This window comes from Schistocerca nitens, chromosome 1, assembly GCF_023898315.1.
Source record: "Schistocerca nitens isolate TAMUIC-IGC-003100 chromosome 1, iqSchNite1.1, whole genome shotgun sequence".
NCBI classification, from domain to species: domain Eukaryota; kingdom Metazoa; phylum Arthropoda; class Insecta; order Orthoptera; family Acrididae; genus Schistocerca; species Schistocerca nitens.
In genome coordinates this window covers 15,902,611-15,923,684 of record NC_064614.1, presented here as the reverse complement: position 1 = coordinate 15,923,684, position 21,074 = coordinate 15,902,611, and positions in this window count along the sequence as shown.

Sequence of the window (21,074 nt, the reverse complement as noted above, 5' to 3'; positions counted from 1 at the left end):
TTTAGATTTCTCTTAAGACCCGTATTTCCTCCCCTAGGAAGTCTCTCACTCTGTCTGGCCTGCCAGTAAGTTGCCGCGTGGCACACCGAAATTATTCCCGTCTTGAGGACCACGCACAGTGCCTCAGCTGACGTGATTCGTAAAGTCTCTGTGTGCGCCTTACCGACATGATATTACCCAATGGTGCAGAGTCGATGTGCCCATGCGCTGGCTGCTGTATATATGGTTGACCTAAGGGAGTGCAGTGGACTATTGCTATTAGAGTCATGGATAATGTGTAGTTCACTGTGTTGAACCTGGGACGTTTATGCAGCAATTTGCAAGTCCTTTGTGTACTCGTTTTTATATGCTGATTAAAATTTAATTTCTGCTACCGTTATAAGCCTAAATACCTTATAGCTATGTGTCTTTTCATGCTATTTCCATCTAATTTAACTCCTAGTTTAACTCTAGAATTCCTTAGCAAGTTGGCTTTGAGCGTAATGCAATGGTGAGAATTTCCCGGTTGCAGCAATGCTGATATTTTCGTTTCAATTTGCCCACTCACGTTGGCTGTTATTACAAAGAAGGAGGTAATCACCACGTGCATACCAAATTGCATTCCAATGATAAAAGCTTTATACTGAAAACTGTGTCTCATGTGTCCACACCCAGATCTGACTAGAGTGGCGTAAGTGCAATGCTCGTTATAAAACAAATCATTTGTGATAAAAGACGAGCGAAGCAACGCTCATACTTCTCTCTGAATTCTTAATATAACTCATCGTTGGGTTTGGCCACTGTACACAACGAAAATATCGCTACAGTGAGAACTACAAGCTGGGTCTACGACAGGATATTTCTTACTTGTGGGTCGCCCAGTCATAGAAAAGTCGTAGGGCCATGAGGGATCTCCAAATCTAAGTCAAGACTGTGGTTGATCCTTACTTACTTGCTCTAATGATAGACATAAATCACAGTAAAATTAATAGAGAGCAACGTTCTCTAAAACTCACGTCAAAACGATTAACACTATGGGTAGGTACCAAAAAGTGTGGAAGGCTGTGTGGGGAAAGCACAACAAGATCTGGTCATCTTAGCACGTCGCGAAACAAGGATAGCAATCGAACAAGGTCACACAAGTTATAACCATGTAAAGCATCGAAAGTTGCGTGGCAAAGTAAGCACGTAACGAGCTGTTCAGAATGTAGATCGCACTTACACAGTTTGCGATACTTACATTTCTCCAAATCACCTAGCGTGAGCTCACGCCCATCAGCACCAGATGGCAGCTGCAGACGACTCGCTTTAAAGGATGGTCCACAGTCGAATGCCAAGAATCTAACTTAACAGCCCTCAAATCAAATGGCTGTGAGCACTATGGGACTTAACGTCTGAGGTCATCAGTCCCCTAGAACTTAGAACTACTTAAACCTAACTAACTTAAGGACATCACACACAACCATCCCCGAGGCAAGATTCGAACCTGCGACCGTAGTGGTCGCGCGGTTCAGGACTGAAGCGCCTAGAACCACTGCGGCCGGCTAACAGCCTTCCACTTGTAACCTCCCCCTCAATTATCGACCTTAATGACAGCGAAACATTAAACCACGTGCACCTAATGGAAATTTGGGAAAAGCAATCGTCACCGAAGTTAATTTGTCGGTAAAGAGGGAGGAAAGGGTTACATCTAAATGAAAGGAAAAATGCAAATGAAATTGGTGGAAATTAATTTTGAGAAAAGGGTAAAATTAATAAAGAAAGTAAATGTGCGGTCGTTACATTAGCAATTAACTAGCAGTAATTAGATAGTTGAGATTTGGGGAAAACTACAGTCGCCAGTCCTATGGAAAATTACTATAGTAACTGAAAAAGAAACGTTATTATACATATAGTTAGCACTAGAAACGTGGCAACTGAAGGTTGACACGTGTTGTGAAAAACTGAATGTTTGTCAGAAGTAATAAATCTCGCTACACTCTGACTTAATTTAGCAAAAGAATTAATAAAACAGGAAAATTGAAAGTTAACTTAGTGACTGAAATTAATAGTGAACTTTGTTTCTGAAGCACTACGAAATTCAATAAAATAAGGTTAGTCTTGGGTTACCTCAACACTCATTTCAAAAGCTACTTGAATCTACGCTATTTAGAAATAAGAGATTTAACTTTGAACTTGAATTAAATGATTCTGAACAATTAACAATGGTAAAATTTAGTACGTACTAAGCTGAGCTGCAGTCACAGGTAAGCTAAAATACGGTAACAAAACTCGCACTCTTAATTGTGCTTGTGTAATCTAAATATTATAGCCAGCTATGAATACTTTAACTGAACTTTGAAATTAAAGCAGTGATTTGGAATGACATTACTTTAAAGCTGGGGTATGAATTTCAGCGACACTCTGGTTCATCCCAGAAAAGGAAGGGATCCTGCTTGGTAATGCAATTGGGACAATGGGCAACAATGGTTCATGCTAAGTTGCTGTATTTTTGTAATGCAACAGTTTGAAAACCTGAGGTCTGCCATACAGTTCTAAAACTTTACCTGCTACCAGTCTTCCTTGTTGGTTGATTGAAGGTTTGCAGTCGTCGATCGAGGAGCTGGCGACAGTCACTCATTGTCGGCCGTCGCTGTTGCAGAAGCTGGATGTTGGCGCGCCTTCTTCTCGACACGGTCACCAGGCGAAACGGGCTCTTGATGTGCGCCAGCTAATGCTTCCCGTCCGCGACACCGTGTCAGAAACTATCATAGCAAGTCGAGCGCAATTACATGCTGCCAAACCCCGAAAGCGCGGCAACTCGCGGGAGCGTCACACAACACACCTGCCCCACCGCCCTACCCAGCCAGACTCTGCTCTGCCCGCGCTCCATGCCGCAGAGTTAACACTACCAAAGATCCTAAACACTTTGGTTCTCCACACGACCTATCGATGTAATCGTTCGATAGCATAGTTTTCCCTAGGCAAGACCCAGCGTAAAAATACAAATAATATTTACTAAACAAACCAATTATACATCGACATAAATGTATATATATATATATATATATATATATATATATATATATAATAGTAAAACAATTACAATATACAAAGACACAGAAACGTCATATCTTCAGGTAACAAAACAAGGAAAAAAATTTAAAGTACAATAGATTGAAATAGGAGGATATGCATTTCCGGCGTTACACAAACTCTACTTCGTTCTCAGTGTGAAAAACGAGAATATCGCTTGTTTCACAAAAGAAGAAAAAAAAACCAGGAGAGTACATCAGGAACATCCCACTCTTAACAAAAACAACATTAGTACCAGACTGGAGGAGTGTTCCCTCGATTGGTCGGGCCCTTCCCACCTAGTGTGTTGGTGGGACGACTCAACTGGATTGGATGACCAAAATTTTGGATCTAAATCACCTGTTGTTCTCACGTTGGGTGGATGGTACTGCGGCGTCTCGGCCTTTGATGTTCGTATAGGAAGGCCGAAAATGTCGAAGTCAATTATTCTCTGCGGCGACATGACGCCTCTTCCCACAGCTAGGCCACGGTGCTGGCTCTGTCCACAAAAGCACGAATTGGGCAGCAGGCACACTTCCGCGAAAATTGCCTGCTTCCCTGAGGAAATGCGTCTCTCCTAATGAGAGTCTCTCACTGCCCTCTGAAGACAACACACCCCGAGACGACACCAGTAGTGCTTTGTCCCAGGGCGAAAAGTGCACAGCTTTTCTCCCAAGCGCACAGTTTCAGTACTCACAAAATAATAACCGTGAAATAGTGGCAGCGAATGAAACAATATTGCATAGCGGTATGTGACATTAAAACCACAGTATAAAAAATGAGTGCAACAAAAAATATGGTCATATTGAGAAATTAACTGTGATCATGCTTGGCAAAGATCTGTCTCCCGGAGTATATTTCCACGTTTCAGAAGTTATTCATGATGTATGGTGACAGCTATTTACTGCTTGAAAATATTTAGGTTCCGTTATGAGTTTGAGTTATCACTTAAAAGAAACGTATACAATATGTGACATAAGCATTTTGCTTGTCAGTAGTTAAAGTGAGGTTCAGTGTCCCTTCTGTAGCCAAAGTACCATATTTGGAGTTCACCATTTCTTTCAAACTTTCTTGTATAGCAAGCTGTCAGCTGTGACACTTGTAGTGTAGCTTCATGAAAAGTAAAATATATACGAGCTGTTCCTTGAATTTGCCACCTTTGCATTCATTAATCTTAATTTATCTTCTGCTTCAAAAATGGTGAACGTATTGAATAGTAAGGTAGAGGCATCAGAAGAAGAAACTCTATGGGTCTGGGTAGAAATCGATCAAGTTGCAGGTATTTTCAATAACTGATTGAACTCAAATGTTGGTGTTGGGACAGCAACCAGCCACAAATTTACTTTTAGTTCCTTTATTCAAAGGATACCTATACCGGTTTCGAATCGTTATGACTCATCTTCAGACGGTTTACACGCTTTCTTTATAACATGTGGTGCGTTTTTTACAGATTAATTTTCCTAAAATACAAATAATACATAATTATAAGCACGCCATACACAGATGGTTGCGTTACAGATTTTCGTTGGATGTGACTTATGTGAAATGTCGGTGTTTGTTTTCATAACATTCGTCCAACAGATGTGGATACCTTCCCACTGCATTCTTATTGTTGCACACGTAAATTTTTTTCACTGAACTCTTTAGATTTGTCACTGAAAAGATTTCTACTATGCACCACATGTTTCGATACATACAAAGAGCTTACAAACACATGAGTATCAAAGATTCTATGATATATCGCAACATTTGTGTGTAACAACCTGTGTACGCCTACTTTATCCTTAATTGAATGTCTATAAGACGAGACATTATTTATGTGTTATAATGTATGTTGATTTTATCTTTATCTGTCTGTATGTGTTTAAACATGAAACCATTTGTACTTGAAAACCACATACGCTAAATAAATAAATAAATTTGAAGATGTCCCAACACCAACATTTGTCTTCAAATAACAGCCACGGTCATCATATGACAAAACTGCATGACCGAACTCTTTGTTCCTAATACAACAAGAGAATGTTTGTGCCTTATTTGACTTGACTGATGAGTTCTTTATGACAGATTCTTTGTTGTGGCAAGAAAAAGAAGATTTCGTCGACAATCTGCAGCTAGTTAATAAACCAAATCTTGTAAATGTTCCCACTGATAAAGTCTTCCAATTCATGGAGAAAAACTTATTTGGAGACGAAAACGAGAAATAGAAGAAGAATGTGCTCTAGTTTTAATCTACAGGGTGCATCAAAAAAATGTATACACAGTTTGAAGCGTCATCGAAAATTTATTTCCCGTTCTACAATGTTAAATTTCTGGAAATGGAAAGCTTAAAGTCCAATTGGAAAAATAAATGTACTTTGGAAATGTGATTAATGTTCAAACTGGTGGCCTTCAGCATCAATACATTTCTGAGTACGAGTCACCACTGATTCCGTATATCGTACCAAAGTGTCCAATGAGATTTCTGCGCACACCGCCTGAGTCTCATTCCAAAGTGTGTTCAGGTTACGTGGTTTACGTTTGTACACTTCATCTTTTACTGTGCCCCATAAGAAGAAATCCAGCGTCGTGAGGTCTGGAGAGCGTGCAGGAAACTCGATGGGTCCCCTGCGTCCTATCCACTGGCCTGGCACATTGTGATCCAGGTATGCTCGTACGTCCCTATGATAGTGTGGCGGGGCGCCATCTTGTTGGAAATAAAACTCATCATTACCGTATAATGCACGAATGGCAGGGAATATGGAGTCAGCAAGCATTGTTAGGTTCGTTTCTCCAGTAACACTACCTTCAAAGCGTAAAGGCCCAATGAGTCCCCTTGCAGACAAACCACACCACACATTTACACCAGGCAAATTCACAGCCTTTGCAACCGTAATGTGAGGATTATCTTCAGCCCAGTACAAACAATTGTGCCTATTGACAGTTCCATTGAGTTTGAATTGGACTTCAGCCGACCAAATTATGCTACCCATAAATCCCGGTTCACGTCTCACCATCTCCTGAACCCATTCACAAAATTCTAACCTTCGATCTGGATCGTCGTCACTTAGCTGTTGCACCAGCCTTGGAATATACACACGAAATTTGCCTTTCTTCAGAATGCGTAGCACACTACTAGCACTTACATTACTCTCACGTGCCGCTTGCCTTGAAGATTTTTAAGGCGAACGCTGAAACAGTTCCAAGACCGCAGTTGTGGAATCATCACTTGTAGCTGTACGAGGTCGCCCTGATCGACCTTTATGCACATCACACACTGTTCCACGAATTTCGAATTTGTCTCGTAGACGTGTAATTGTTAACCTTGAAGGTGGTTCTGTACCATACTCACATCTCCACTGTCTTCGAACCGCAGCTACATTCTCAAACTGCCAGTACCACTTAATTTTCTGCTTCCGCGCTTCAGAGCTCAAACGCACGTCCGCCATGTTGCAGTTACTTCCTTGCCACTGCTAGCACCTGTTGAAGAAACATAACATTACTTTCTCACAGATATTTAACCTTGTAGAACGGGAAATAAATTGTCTATGACAGTTCAAATTGTGTACACATTTCTTTGACGCATCCTGTATTTTCTCATGTGTACAGGACTTAAAAAACTATTTCATAGAAGAATAAGTATTTTCAACACAGAAATTGGTCTCAGCATCATATTTGCATTTCATTCAAACGTAATACGTAAGTGACACAGATTATTGTTTAGAAATTAAGGCAGCAACTTTAACAATTATTAAACCGGAAAGTATACTGGTTACTCTTCTACTTCTACACAATACCTTTTGTGCTTAAAAAAATAATGACAATTTTCGTTTTCTTTTCAAATGTAGGCGTCGAGTTGCACCTTCCTCCTTTCCCATCTGGGCCCCAACTGTAGACACCATATGTTTTGAGTCCAGTAGAAGTAAACCATGGGTCAGCAGAAAGAAAAAATTAAACTTGAATAATAAGAGTCACCCTAATATCCCTGACAGAATGACAGATGGGTGAAACCAAGTCTTCAAAGCGACTCTACAGCTCGAGACAAATGCTCGTATATTAAGTGAGAGAGGGTAGCGGGGAGAGAGCTTCAGGCAGTGAGTCACGGTCATAACATGACAGATGCGTTCTGATCCAGTAGGAAGGTGCAAGTCGTAACGGCTGTGGCCGGAAGGTGTAAGTTTCTCACCGACAATGAAATTATCAAGTAGTTAAAATGTATTTTGGAAACAAAACTCTAATTACTGTGATTATTACAATTGTCATTAATTATTGCTAATTTGTTTATTAATGTGAACGGTAGTGCGAATAGAAAATAAGATATTAATAAATATTGTTATTTATATCAACTGAGTACACGTTACTTTGAGAACTGTGATTGTACAGAGAAAGTGAACTAAATTCTCAGAAGTCCAGTTTATGGGACTGGAAAAACAAGAAATATTTTACGCTACTTCTTTTATTTAAAGAGGGAGTTATTTTGATATTTGCGGATTTAATAAAGTTTTTAATTTAGTAAATTGTTTACAAACGCCATTAAGTTGTGATTGGTCAAATGTAGAAGAAGCGGGATTGCGTGGTTTAATAGTAATATCAGAATGGCTACGATGTGTACCAGCCAATCAGAGTACTACGTTTGCGCGCATGTTTTGGGATAAATGATTGAGTTGTAAAGTCTAAAGAGTAGTTCAGAGGACAGCCATCGTCATGTTCGGATGCGGATATAAGGAGCACTGAATAGACGTAATGATTTTGGTGAATAACGATTAAAACTTGACTATAGAGTGCCGCAAAGTGGATGCGTATGTATGAGAAAAACGAAGACGTGAAATTCCGATTTCAATATGTAAATTGCAGCTTTTGAATAAGGAAAATCCGCATGGGGTGTTATACAAGCCGTGATCTCACACTGAAGATTCGTAGTGGTCAAATTGTGTAATATCTGAGCGAGTATTGTGTCACAGATAATCCGTTTGATAAGCTTTTTGGTGTCTGATTCGGTCAGTTACCGTAAACTGGCTATGACGAATGACTGTGATTGGGTGTACGTTAGCCGAAATTGTAAGTACCGAATAGCACGGACTTGGCGATGTTTTATTACAAACAACTGACAATATATTGAAGTTTTTACTCACAAACTATGCATCGTTTAATAGCTCAGCTGACCTTATATTAACAAAACATCTGTTGCACACATTCGACTCGTTTAATGCTACTGGTTGTAGTACAGATTTTCCATTAGAGACCTATTATTCGTTTTTAACAGGGCAGACATATGGACCGGAATGCAGAAGAAGAAATGATCGCAAGGTGGTAGAACATTATTTTGTACGATGAGCTCACAGTAACCGCGACGTTTCACGCGCTCATGTGAGAGTGTGGATACAATTCTCCCCGCCACTGTCTAGGCACCAGCGGGGTTTTTTAGGTTCTCTTTGTGACGGTGCCTACAGCAGTTCTTAATGACTGCTACTATAATGTAAAATCGTGCTAGTAGCTATCGCATTTTCATACGCTAGTGTACAGTATCTCACGAGTGCACTTGGCGTTCGTTACAGGAGCTCATTAACATATTTGGCGCTATACGAACGTATTAGGCCAGCATCGAAGTGTGCGGTGTGCTGTAATTGCGCCCGTTACGGGCTCGCTGGGCGTAAATTACGCGGCGGGTAGTTAGCAGCGCCTATTGTGGAGAGCTTGCCGTAAGCAGAGCCGGCGCCCCACGTGGCAGGCGCGTGGTGTGTGTGTGTGTGTGTGTGTGTGTGTGTGTGTGTGTGTAATAAGGCGAGGCGGCGCGCTGGAGCGCGACTCGGCGCCTGGCCCGCAGTAACCTGACGCCATCCCGGCTGCCCTGGCCGGCGTTACTTACGTGTCTCGCGGCGAAATGTCGCGTAATTTGCACCAGCCCCGGCTCCGACACCCGGCCGCGTAAATTCTTCTAACTGGCGAGAAGGAAAAGTTATCTGCCGCTGCAATCGGCTTCTTTTCGTGTACTGGTGAAATCGCCACTGCCTGTTTCGACAGCACACAGCTATAACTTGTCTTTCTTTGTATTTCTCATATTCTCATTTTTTGGGGCAAATGTTTAAGCGAAGCGAAAACAAGACTCCCTAGAAATTAGACAGTGGATTTTTTTCGAATTTTTATTGCCAAACGAAGAGTGCAAAATGGACAACTGGGCTACCAAATTGACCAACCCGCGGTCTATTTTTGCAGAAAAAATTAAGTTCCTGAAAGTAGTCAGAGTAATTACTAAACATAATTACGAGTAGCGGTGTCAGGAAGAAGTAGACGACTAAATTTGTTCAAATTTTCATAGCTAAAAGAAGAATGGAAAGTGGGTAAATGGGTTGACAAATTGACCAGCATGACCTCTACTTTTGCGAAACTTCTGATCACAAGAAAAACTGGAATTCCTTTTTCATTTACAAAAAATTAAATAAATATCAAATCATACCATAAATTGTCCGCCCCGATAGCTGAGTGGTCAGCAGTGATGGATTGCCGTCCTACGGACCCGGGTTCGATGCCCGGCTGGGTCGGGGATTTTCTCCGCTCAGGGACTGGGTGTTGTGCTGTCTTCATCATAATTTCCTCCCCATCCGGCGCGCAGGTCGGCCAATGTGGCGCCGGATGTAATAAGACCTGCACCAAGGCGACCGGACCTGCCCCGCAAGGGGCCTCCCGGCCAATGACGCCAAACGCTCATTTCCATTCCATACCATAAATAATTATCTCTGGTTTCCCTTGATGTAGAAAGGCGTAAATTAAATAACGCAACACTTTTGTTCTGAAAACATGTTGGTTTCAAATGGTTCAAATGGCTCTGAGCACTATGGGACTCAACATCTTAGGTCATAAGTCCCCTAGAACTTAGAACTACTTAAACCTAACTAACCTAAGGACATCACACACACCCATGCCCGAGGCAGGATTCGAACCTGCGACCGTAGCAGTCCCGCGGTTCCGGACTGCAGCGCCAGAACCGCTAGACCACCGCGGCAGGCATGTTGGTTTCATTCAGGCTTCCAATACACCACATTATTCCTCTTTCGTTTGGCTACAAAACCCTGTTTTTGAACATAGTCACCATTCAACGCGACGGACTTGCGCCACCTTACTGGGAGCGTCCGTACGCCCGCACGGTACCACTGTACTGGTGGACGCCAGAGACAACGACGTGCAACAACAATAACCTCCACATCATCCGCGTCCTGCTTTCTGCGGATTGCGTCCTTGATTGTGGCAAACAGACGGAAGGTGCGACATCCGGGCTCTTATGGTGGATAAGGAACAGTCCAGTGGAATTTTGCGACCTTCTTTCGGGTGCACAAACTTTGTGAGGAATTGCGTAATTATGGAGAAGGAGAAATTCGTTTGTATTTTGTGGCGACGAAAACGCTGAACTTATTTCTTCAGTCTGCTAAGGGTCGCACATACACCATGAGGGAGGACATCAGACAGAATAACCCCTTCAGAGTCCCAGAAGACCATCGCCATTGCTTTACCCGCTGAGGGGGGCTGCTTTGAACTTTATCTTTGGAGGAGAGGTTATGTACCACCACTCCATGAATAGCCATTTTGTTTCCAGTTCGAAGCGGTGAACCCATGTTTCGTCGCCTGTGACAATGTTCGACAAATAGTTTTCAGGATCAGCTCGTAAGGCGCAAGTGATTCCGCACAGACGGACCTTTGTTGCCTTTTGTGGTCTTCTGTGAGGCGACGAGGAAACTAGTGGGCGCACACCTCTGAGTACCACAACTGATGGACGAGTGTGTCGGCACTACCAACGGAGACGTGCAGTTGAGCAGCGAGGTGTTTGACTGTGATCCGTCAGTCACCTCGAATGAGAGGTCCAACACTGCGGCATCCACAGCTGTGTGCGGCCGGCCGGCACGCGGGACACTGACTGGACTCACGAGTCTGCTCTACCTTGCTGGGATCGTGACACCCGCCCCGCCCACCGACTCACCGTGCTTTTGTTCACTAGCAGGTCTTCGTAGACATGCTGAAAGCGCGACGTTCTGCTTTTCCTCTAAAAGAAACTCAGTGACAGCTCTCTGTTTGGAACGCGCTTTCGTTACAGGCGCCATTTTGAAGGCTACGTATCACACCGCCACCTATCGGAATTTTATGGAACTACAGGGGCTGAAGCGGGGATATACCCCGATGTCTCACAACAAATGCGCATTTTTTTCAGCCGAAATTGGCCAAGGAAAAAAATGTCTTGGATTACTTACTCGTTTATATTCTTAATAGTACCAGAAAACTGAACAATATTTAACTATATTATGTTTCATGTTCTCTGGACAAAATTTCAAAATTTAAAAGAATTAAAAAGAAATGGTCAAATATGGTTTGTGGAACGATTTGTCAAAAAAAAAAAGAAGAGGTTAGATAATCATCTGGGCTGACCGGTGTGGCCGAGCGGTTCCAGGCGCTTCAAATGGTTCTAATTGATGGGACTTAACATCTGAGGTCATCAGTCCCCTAGAAGTTAGAACTACTTAAACCTAACTGATCTAAGAGGATCACACACACCCATGCCCGAGGCAGGATTCGAACCTGCGATCGTAGCGGTCGCGCGGTTCCAGACTGAAGCGCCTAGAACCGCTCGGTCACAGAGGCCGGCTATATTAATTAATCAATATCTCCTCAAAGAAAGGTAATAACAATGCATTTTAATAACAGGTTGACTGTGGTTAGTGTACATTAAGCAGCATATCTGGATGAGTTAATTTTCTGGCTGGGAATAATTTCTGGCTGAGGCTGGCTGTAAATTCTCTAACGGGCGGCGGCCAGACTAAAAACTGAGTGGACAGGCGCCTTTTCGGAGAACTGGCTGTGCCGGACGTAAGGCTGTACAATTTTGAGTTGAGCAGACAATTATTGCTACGGCATTTTTACAGTGCACAATCACAGCCTACTTCTGAATTTTACGAGGGCTGTCCAGAAAGTAAGTTACGATCGGTCGCGAAATGGAAACCACAGTGAAGACCAGAAACGCTTTATTTGCAACAGTTAGGTACACCTCCCACCTCCTTCTCTACATAGTCCGCCCCGGTAGCTGAGTGGTCAGCGTGACAGACTGTCAATCCTAAGGGCCCGAGTTCGATTCCCGGCTGGGTCGGAAATTTTCTCCGCTCAGGGACTGGGTGTTGTGTTGTCCTCATCCTCACCATTTCATCCCAATCGACGCGCAGGTCGCCGAAGCGGCGTCGAAAGACCTGCACCAGCCGAACGGTCTACCCGACGGGAGTCCCTAGCCGCACGATATTTCCATTTTTTCTCTACATAGTCGCCGCTCCAACGTCAAGTTTTATAGTATTGTTGTATCAACTTCCCAATAACCTCGTCATAAAAAGCAGCCGCCTGTGCTTTCCGTCAGTTATCTGCACTGGTCTGCAGCTCGTTGTCTGTGGAAAACTTTTGTCTTCATAGCCAGCGGTTCTTGTGGGCAGAGATGAGACTCAGGGGGAGCCAATTACCGACTGTATTGTGAGTGTTCAAACACTTCTCATCGGAAACGTTGCAGGAGCGTCTTGGTTGCCCCTGCACTGTGCGGCCGAGAATTGGCATGAAGAAGGAACTGCTCGACAGTTGTGTTATGTGGGCTGCATGACACAGGCGAAATCTCTAACCAGGCGCTCACACTGGTCGGGAGACGCTATTCCCTATGCATCTTTACGTGCTCACAGTTCATTCAAAACTGAAAATTGCAAAGCGACACTATCGATGGGCGTACTAGAGACACTGCCCAACACATCTGTGCAAAGCTTCACCGGATTTTCCCAGTGGTTTCCATTTCTCGACCGATCGTAACTTACTTTCTGGACAGCCCTCGTATTTACAGTCATATTGTATTGACAAAATTTCTGTACAAGGGAACTACGGGGACTCATTTCCATTTCTATCATATGCTTGTCAACGACAAAAAAATGGTTCAAATGGCTCTGAGCACTATGGGACTTAACATCTATGGTCATCAGTCCCCTAGAACTTAGAAACTACTTAAACCTAACTAACCTAAGGACAGCACACAACACCCAGACATCACGAGGCAGAGAAAATCCCTGCCCCTGTCAACGACATCTTGTGGTCTTTGTTACATGCAGAGTCTATTTTCCCCCACTACATTTTTGATTACTTGTTTGCGTTGTGCTTTCTGGTCTTTCGGGTAATAAAGACTTTCGTATCCCGGTACATAATGTTTCATTTCAATAGTCATTATTCTGGACAGGTTTAATATTTTGGCCATTGATTACCACAAGTGGTGCGAGTGCACAGTCACTAACTGGGAGGGGCCATCTCAAGTTAGCGTTATCTTTGCGTGTAGATCTCAGCACTTTTCTGAAAGGTGTTTTTCTGTGCCAGAGGTAAATTCTAGATCAGGAAGTCGTAATAGGCACGCACTGGCTACCACTGCGACACCGCACTCTGCACAACGACTAGCCGTCGGCAAGATCGTGCCTTCCAATCTATATAAAAGAAAGCGTGTCGATCCCGGGTCTCCCAGTGCACTCACACTTTCTCTTCGCATCAGGGACTCGAATAGCAGCTAGTAACGGACATCTCTTCCAACTTGTGTAAACGACGAAATCGATCCCGAGGGGAACAGCTGGTGAATACGTTGGCTTTATATTCCCTGTCTATAGATCATTTATTTCAAGCTGCAGATCAGCGTGAACTGGGTACTGAAACCTTTTTCCATTCAGTTGCACTACGAATCCCGATTTTTTCCCCAACTTTCTTCAACTTTGCTAAGAATGTCACATCTAGTTGCGTGCCTGTGATATCTACAATTTCATAGCGCGCTCAGTAAAATTCGAATAACTCTTTGCAAAGATTTTGTAAGCTGGCTCTGAAGGTCGTGCTCTACAACATGTGTGGGACGCAAGATTGTCATGTTTGATAATGGCATCATGTGAAACTGCTCTGCCTGAAAAGAACGTGAACGGTCTGTTTGCAACTGCCAAGTATTATTTTATTATATCCGCATCCGTGAAAGGACGCAAGTACTTTGCTAAAAGTAGCGCAGTCTTGTTGCTCATCCGAATGGCACACTCACTTGATTTTTCTTTCTTTTCTTGTTCCTCTTCAAAGAAAGTCCATTTAAGTTTTGCAACCTCTTATACAAGCTCAGGTCCTTAGCATTTTTCCGTTTCCGTATTTTTAGACGCGGTACGTCATGTAGTGCTTTCTTACATTGAACTTCACTGGAAATATTCAGCGTCTTACGATGTAGTCAACATTTTTCGAAGCATATTTTTGTGTGAAATCATAAGTTTCCTCACACTGCAGATTAATTTGCCATTTCACAGGTGTCGCTTCTCCCGTGTTGTTGCGACCACATGATGTGCTTGCCTTTCCTCCACGCCCACCTCGCCGGAACTACCCTGCTCTCGAGCAAGAGTGTGGTGACCAGCAGCGACTGATCACCCTCAAAATCAGCGAGTTACTAAGGCGTGATCTGGGCAGACATTACGTTTGTTGGGTTACTGCGGTCTTGTGATCGGAGTAGTAGTTCTTGGGTTAGTCTTATTTCTTTTTGATTCTGATCGTATCATTTTAGATTATCTAGTACAAATTTCAGTCGGAGGTTAAAGTGTCCGTTGTCGTTGTACACGGGTGTTTACATGGTAACTGTGTATCACATTTGAGGTCCTAAAGAGTGCTAACACCGGGCGCAGGTAGTTTTGAAGTAATAAGAACATTTTGTCAGAAAAATTCGTCCGAGCACAGTTTTGTAGGTCGGAAGGAGGAGGGCGAGGAGATCACTGTTTAACGTCCCGTCGACAACGAGGTTATTAGAGCACAAACTCGGATTAGGGAAGGATGGGGAAGGAAATCGACTGTGGCCTTTCAAAGGAACCATCGCGACATTTCCCTGAAGCCATTTAGGGAAACGACACAAAACCTAAACCAGGGTGGCCGGACGCAGGTTTGAAGCGTCGTCCTCCCGAGTGCGAGTCCAGCGTGTTGACCTCTGCACCACCTCGCTCGGTAGCCGGGAAGGTACTCCTTTCAATCGGGGATTTGGTGGGTGCCCGAACTGGATTACAGAAGCGGCTGAGTGCTTGGTCAGGTGAAGGATTGAGCATTGCGAGATCTCTGCTAGTGTAAAAATGACCAATGGTTTTGCATGTGGCCCGCTCGCGTCATATACGGGGTATTTCAATGTCTAGAGGAACAACGTCATGGGAACAACTTTCATTAGAGACAAAATGGTCCCTGACGATTCCCGGTAATGATAGTCGTCTTTTTATTGAATTCACCGACCCTGGCATGACGAAGTTTCACGGAAGCAGCAGTATCTATTACCTAGGTGTGCTGCATGTGCATATTACATATCCTAGTAAATTATAAGTGTGGTTTTCAACAAGAAAACCTTTAGAATCGGTGTAAGCGCAGCGGCCTACCTTTTCACGCGGAAAAGATGGCTACCTGATAGGCAACACACACTGCATATGCGAACCACGGAGTGCCTACGTCCTGACCACTCTCAGGCGCATAACCAGTACTAAATCACAACAAGTATTGCCAGGGAGCGTCAACGAACATTTTGTCTCCAACAGAAAATGCTCTCCATGATGTGATCTATCACCCTTAGGCACCCTCTGCAAAAAGGCACATGGGAATTTCAGCATAGAAGTCAGCCACGCCGAGACAACTTTTCTCTCAGAGGTGACGAAGTTGCGGATTTAGCATGTTTTCTGCCAGGCAGCGACGTGTACTGAAAATACTTGAAAACTTTAAGGCGTGTTTCGTACTCTATTTGTCAAGAATTGCACTGAGTAGACAATTCAGAGAAACTCTGTGGTGCAGATTGTTGTGACGACACTGGTTTGTCACATAAGCATTTTATGTTCCATTCTCATAAACTTTCGGAATGGAAAAGCAGGGCGTGTGGATTCTAGCATATAGGTCGTGCTTTTCTCGGTTCGTGGAATGTGGTGGCCTGTGACACCTGTAAGTCTTCGGCAGTTTGTTGACAAAAGTGGAAATCCGAGATGTTTCGCACTACACAATTCTCACGGGAGAGTAAATCGCTTTGAGTATATCTTAAGCCAGAATGCTAGAAAAGTGCCTTTCAAAGCTGTGTGAACCACATGAGGTCCTGAGAGATTTGAACAACACCCATAGGTCATCCTGAAGATACAAGCGGAAAAACGGAGCTGCCTCTACGTTCCTGTAACCGGAATGGGAATCAACCTGCATTTATGCACTCAGTTATCTTTCCGCCAATCATAAGGCGAGGGCGGGTGTTCTGCCAGTCTTTAGTTTGTTAACAGATATTACAACAAATGGTGGATGAGAAAATTCTGCAGGCTTTCGCTGGACGCAGGAAGAGAGAGGGAGGCTTTCAGTCGTCAGTGTGGCAAACCTTACAATTTCCTCCTCTGCTACTGTAATTTAGAGGAGTGAGACACACACAATGAGGCGGGGTTCGCTTGGAGACTAGGGGAGCGGTTTAAGGGGCGAACATACGGCAGCTGCTGGTGCCTCGTCGTTGCACAGTAGCTGTTCGGTGTAGCGTTCGCGTTTGTCTTCGCACTGCATAGCTCACAATTTGTGAGGTTTTTTCTCAACTTGTGACAGCATTTTATTTATCATACTTGGATCCATAGCTAATGCAATCTAGTAAATGCGAGTTTCGTCAGTTGCACACACTTTGGAAAGTGATTTGGATCCCGATCCATTGTCTTCCAGAGCACATTCAGTTGCCTTCTGAATAGAGTCAGTTTTCATAAATTAGAATATTATCACGCAGATGAGCGAATGAAATCTTGAGTTTTAAGCGTGTTGCTGTTTACCATTTTGATGAAAGTAACTGTGAATCAACACAAAATCTATTTCAGGTAGTGTATTAAAAAAAAAAAAACCTTTCTCACTCCATCATTTCCTCCAACAACATTCTGATGAAGCGAACCGTTAATTGTATAAAAATAAAGTCGGTCGATTCTTACTCACAAAATTGCAAGTTTCACTGTTTCCAATGTTATGAAGGTACCATAACGAGAAAATATTGTTTTCTTTTAATCTTTAGTGATAATTCGGACTTTTTAGTTATATGAATTTAATTAAATTTTTATTTAGCCAATAATGAAATTTCAGATGCAGTATCACTTAGAAGTGTGAACAATTACCAGATTAACAGTTGTACGATAGTGTTGGATTCTACCTGAGCACAGAATCTGTTATTTTGAATTTTGCGTTTTGAGTTCGCGAGTGTGGCATACAGCTTGCACTAACGACAGCTGAATGCCAGGGAAGTGTAGACGACATTTCACTACGATGGCGAACTTTATCTTTCATGGGTGTGATCGACTCTCATTCTGAACAGTTACAGTGAATCAGAACTTCAAATAACATTGACTTGAAAAGTCCAAATGTGGCACTCTGAGCATTTACATATGCATCCGATTCTATGCTATAAAACCTTGTGTCAGAACAAACACATTTCGGGCGTTTGAGAGCGTTCCTGCTTTCTTTATTTTTCATTCTTCATTTGATGGGAAGGTAGACTTAATATTGTGTTGTTCCGAGTAATAACTGGTGCATGTTTACCATTACAGTACTACGTCATTAAACGCATCACGTTTAAGAAATTCTAGTGCAAGAGTGGATGTTCTGGCTAGGTATAGTGTTTCGCTGTTTCTCCCACGCAGTTGTTGAGAGGCAGTATACATCGCACACACATGGAAAAGCTAAAGAAGAACTGAGGGGAACCATAAATAAAAAGATATTTATTATTATTGTAACACCTCCAGTCTCTGGGACGGCCCAAAGTAGTAGGATTATAGTCACGAAAAAGAGTTGTCGTACGATCTCGAGTACTGACCAACGACAAATGATTAAGGTTGCACTGATATGTAAATATCTTTATGTTTGTATGTTTTTGGTGTTGTAGATAAGCAACGAGAGCATAGGCGCGTAAGTGCAGACGCGGGAGGGGAAAGAGCCGAGCGGGAAACCCCTGGCTGACGTCTCCTGCAGCCGAGAAGTTGGCCACCAGAATGAGCACAGACAGTCACCCGCAAAAAAAGACAACTATTGTCAAAAGGGCTAAAAGCGCTGTTCTTTTGTTCTTTGAAAACAAATCTGCAGCGTTTTCTGTAAAGTATTATTAGCAATGAAGTATATCATTGGCCTTGAACTGAAAATAGTTTTTTACTTGAGATATCGAGTCTGATCAGATGGTAGCCACTAAAACCCGAAGGGTGAGTCAACTGTACCGAATTCTTATAAGTAGGGCTAAAGCACTGATAGACTCGCCTGTGAAAGACTTTTCTCCGTGGAATCGAGTTCCGATCAGGGGCAGGTCATGGTTTTGTTTTTGTGAGATTAAAGTAAAAGAACATATTAAGCAGCCTGATGAATGATGGGATTCCTTTTCTAGAAGCTAAAGTTTTCGTGTTATCCAATTTCTATAAACGTACGGAGCCACTGAGAACCAGAAAGCAGAGGGTTTAGTCGCTTGGCGTTTGTGACCGACCGAGTTTGCACGATATTTGTACAAACAAGAGTGGGGCAAGGTCAGACAGGTAAACGCCTGAAGACGGCGATATTTGATAAATATAAGGCGGGATCAAAAAGCTACCGTTTGAGGGCGTTGTTGCAGCGTTATTCGACACAGCTCGACACCGATGCGTGTGTATAAGCACCGACATGTAGACAAGGGATTAGTCTGGCATTCGCACCTGTCCGATGTGCGTGTGGTAGACACTGAAACCTGAATTACGGCGACGTTAGTAACCGATGCGTTCAAACAGGACCAACGTTCTGTTATTTTTTTCTTAGCTGCCTAAGGACAAACACCGTTAGACATGGATCGCAGAATGAAGAATGCGTATGGCGCAGCATGTGTGTCAAAAACGACTCTTGCGGAACGGCGCACAAAGTTCCGCCCGGGTCGCGATTTGACACAAGAGCCCTGTCGATCCGAGAGGCGAGCCTCATCCTTTACACACCAACTCAAGGTAGGCTCGAGCACCCGGACTAGAGCCCTCACGGTTAGGGACTTTTTTCTGTTAGAACAGGTCAAGTGATAGGATAGAGGTGATAAGGGGAACTCGTTTTTAACAAATGTGTGATCTAATTAAAATAAAGGTCTGAATTTCGTTATTGCAACTTTCGTAACATAACTGATTTCTTCACAAGTCATGTTGTGAGCGAACTTGTGGGTGCTATTCTGTCATTCTGCGCAACGGATTAATCTGAGATGTACCCTTTACCCTGTGGCTCCTGCAAGATGCAATTTCCACCCCCACACCACTACAGAAGTCAGACAGACACTCCTAACGTTTTAAAGAGAAATGCCTGAAAAACTTTCAGCAATAAATATCTTCTGGAGTCGTCCGCTGTAAGGAAATGACACAAAAATTCACGAAATTTCTTACAAAACTAGTGGGATACTTGGGTACTGGAGTAACGCTTATACAAAGTTTAAGATTGTTATTGACTTGGCAGGATGGATGAAAACCGCACCTACTCAACTTGATTACTTCTCCATTAGAGTGTTGCTAGGTACAGTCGAGGCTGTCGCGTGTGAAATGCAGTGAAGTGTACTGTTGTGGAGGAAATATGGGGCTCGCAAGAGCTGTAGCGCACAATACCGTAAGCTGCGATGACTGCTGTCTGCGCCGCTCGCTGCTGACAAATAAGATAACTCTCGTTCTATCTGGATTGACCTTCGCCAATCAAACTCTCCCTACGTCTTGATGAAGTCAAGGACTCCTATTCACCCCTAGTCTAACTACTGGCGTGGTACACCGGTCAGATAACCAGTTCACCGCGATGCCACTCAAAAATTCGCTCGCAGGCGTTTAACTATAACTCTGTCCATTCACACTGCACAATAAGTGTGGCGGCCAACACAGTGAACAACGCTTAATCACGAGGACTCAATATAGAGTCGCACTCCAATTCGCTCTCAATAGAGGTGCTCTCCCAGTGAAGTACTGAGGAGAGACTTGTTCCTCGCTCTTTGAGTACACGTACGAGCGCACACGCTCTTGTTACATGTTCTCGGTCGAAGAGCGACAACGGAACGGCCCCTCTCCATGCCAGACGTGAAGGGTTATATCTTTCGGTCTCTTCCATTACTCCTTCGGCTCGAGGTGTCAGGAATATCGTCTGCCAATCAGCATTGCTCTTCTGAAATGGGAGAATGACGTTTCGTTTCCAGCAACGAATCCGGAAATCTGTAGCATCGGCGTTTGACGTTTGCTGTCTCGCTGTGAAAACCTCTGAAACTGCATGCTATGTTTGTAAAGAATGCGTAGGCTGGGCGCTCCCACACAATGTAGAGGAATTTGCTTTTAAGCCGAACACGGGGTTGTTCTCCCTTTCACTCGGGCAAATGCTGTCTGCTCTACGGGCGGTCGCCAGCCGACGTAGGTAGGTTGACTCGTCCTCTGAAGGGACCGCCCTCCTGGTGTGCAGTTTGCCTCTCCTGAACTAAAAGCTTTTGTGACCGTCGTGTCTTGAATGTGTGTGTGTACGACAGCCTCGAGTATTTCAGTCTCGGTGCGCACTTGCAATTTACTTGTTATTTGCATATCGTTTACATGAATTCATAGAACATTGACTTTATCTTATCGAGTTTGGGTTTGAATGAAGCGTCTTGATGTGCAGAATATTATTGTGAGGGCGGAATATGTAAGCAATGAAGGTCAGGAGACCACGACGTCTTACAATGTTTAAAACTGTCTATACATATAAGGGACATTCAAAAAGAAACGAGCTGGATGCATAATTACAGACACCAGTACCTGTATGTCAGAAGTATTGACCCTAGTTGTTGAGACACTTGTCCCAGTGTCAACAAGGTGGTGAATGGCTGTCTCATAAAATTCCCGGGGCTGCGATGTTAAACAGTTCCGCATGTACAGCTGGACGTCGTACTCCGAGGTGAATCGTTTGCCCCTCAGAGCCTTTCTAAGGGGACCAAAATATAGCCGGCTTCTGATTCACGTCCTGCAACATGGGACAACAGTGAAAGCCCAGTGTTACTCACAAACCATGAGCATCCTTTGCCAAGCGATCAAATGAAAATGACCAGG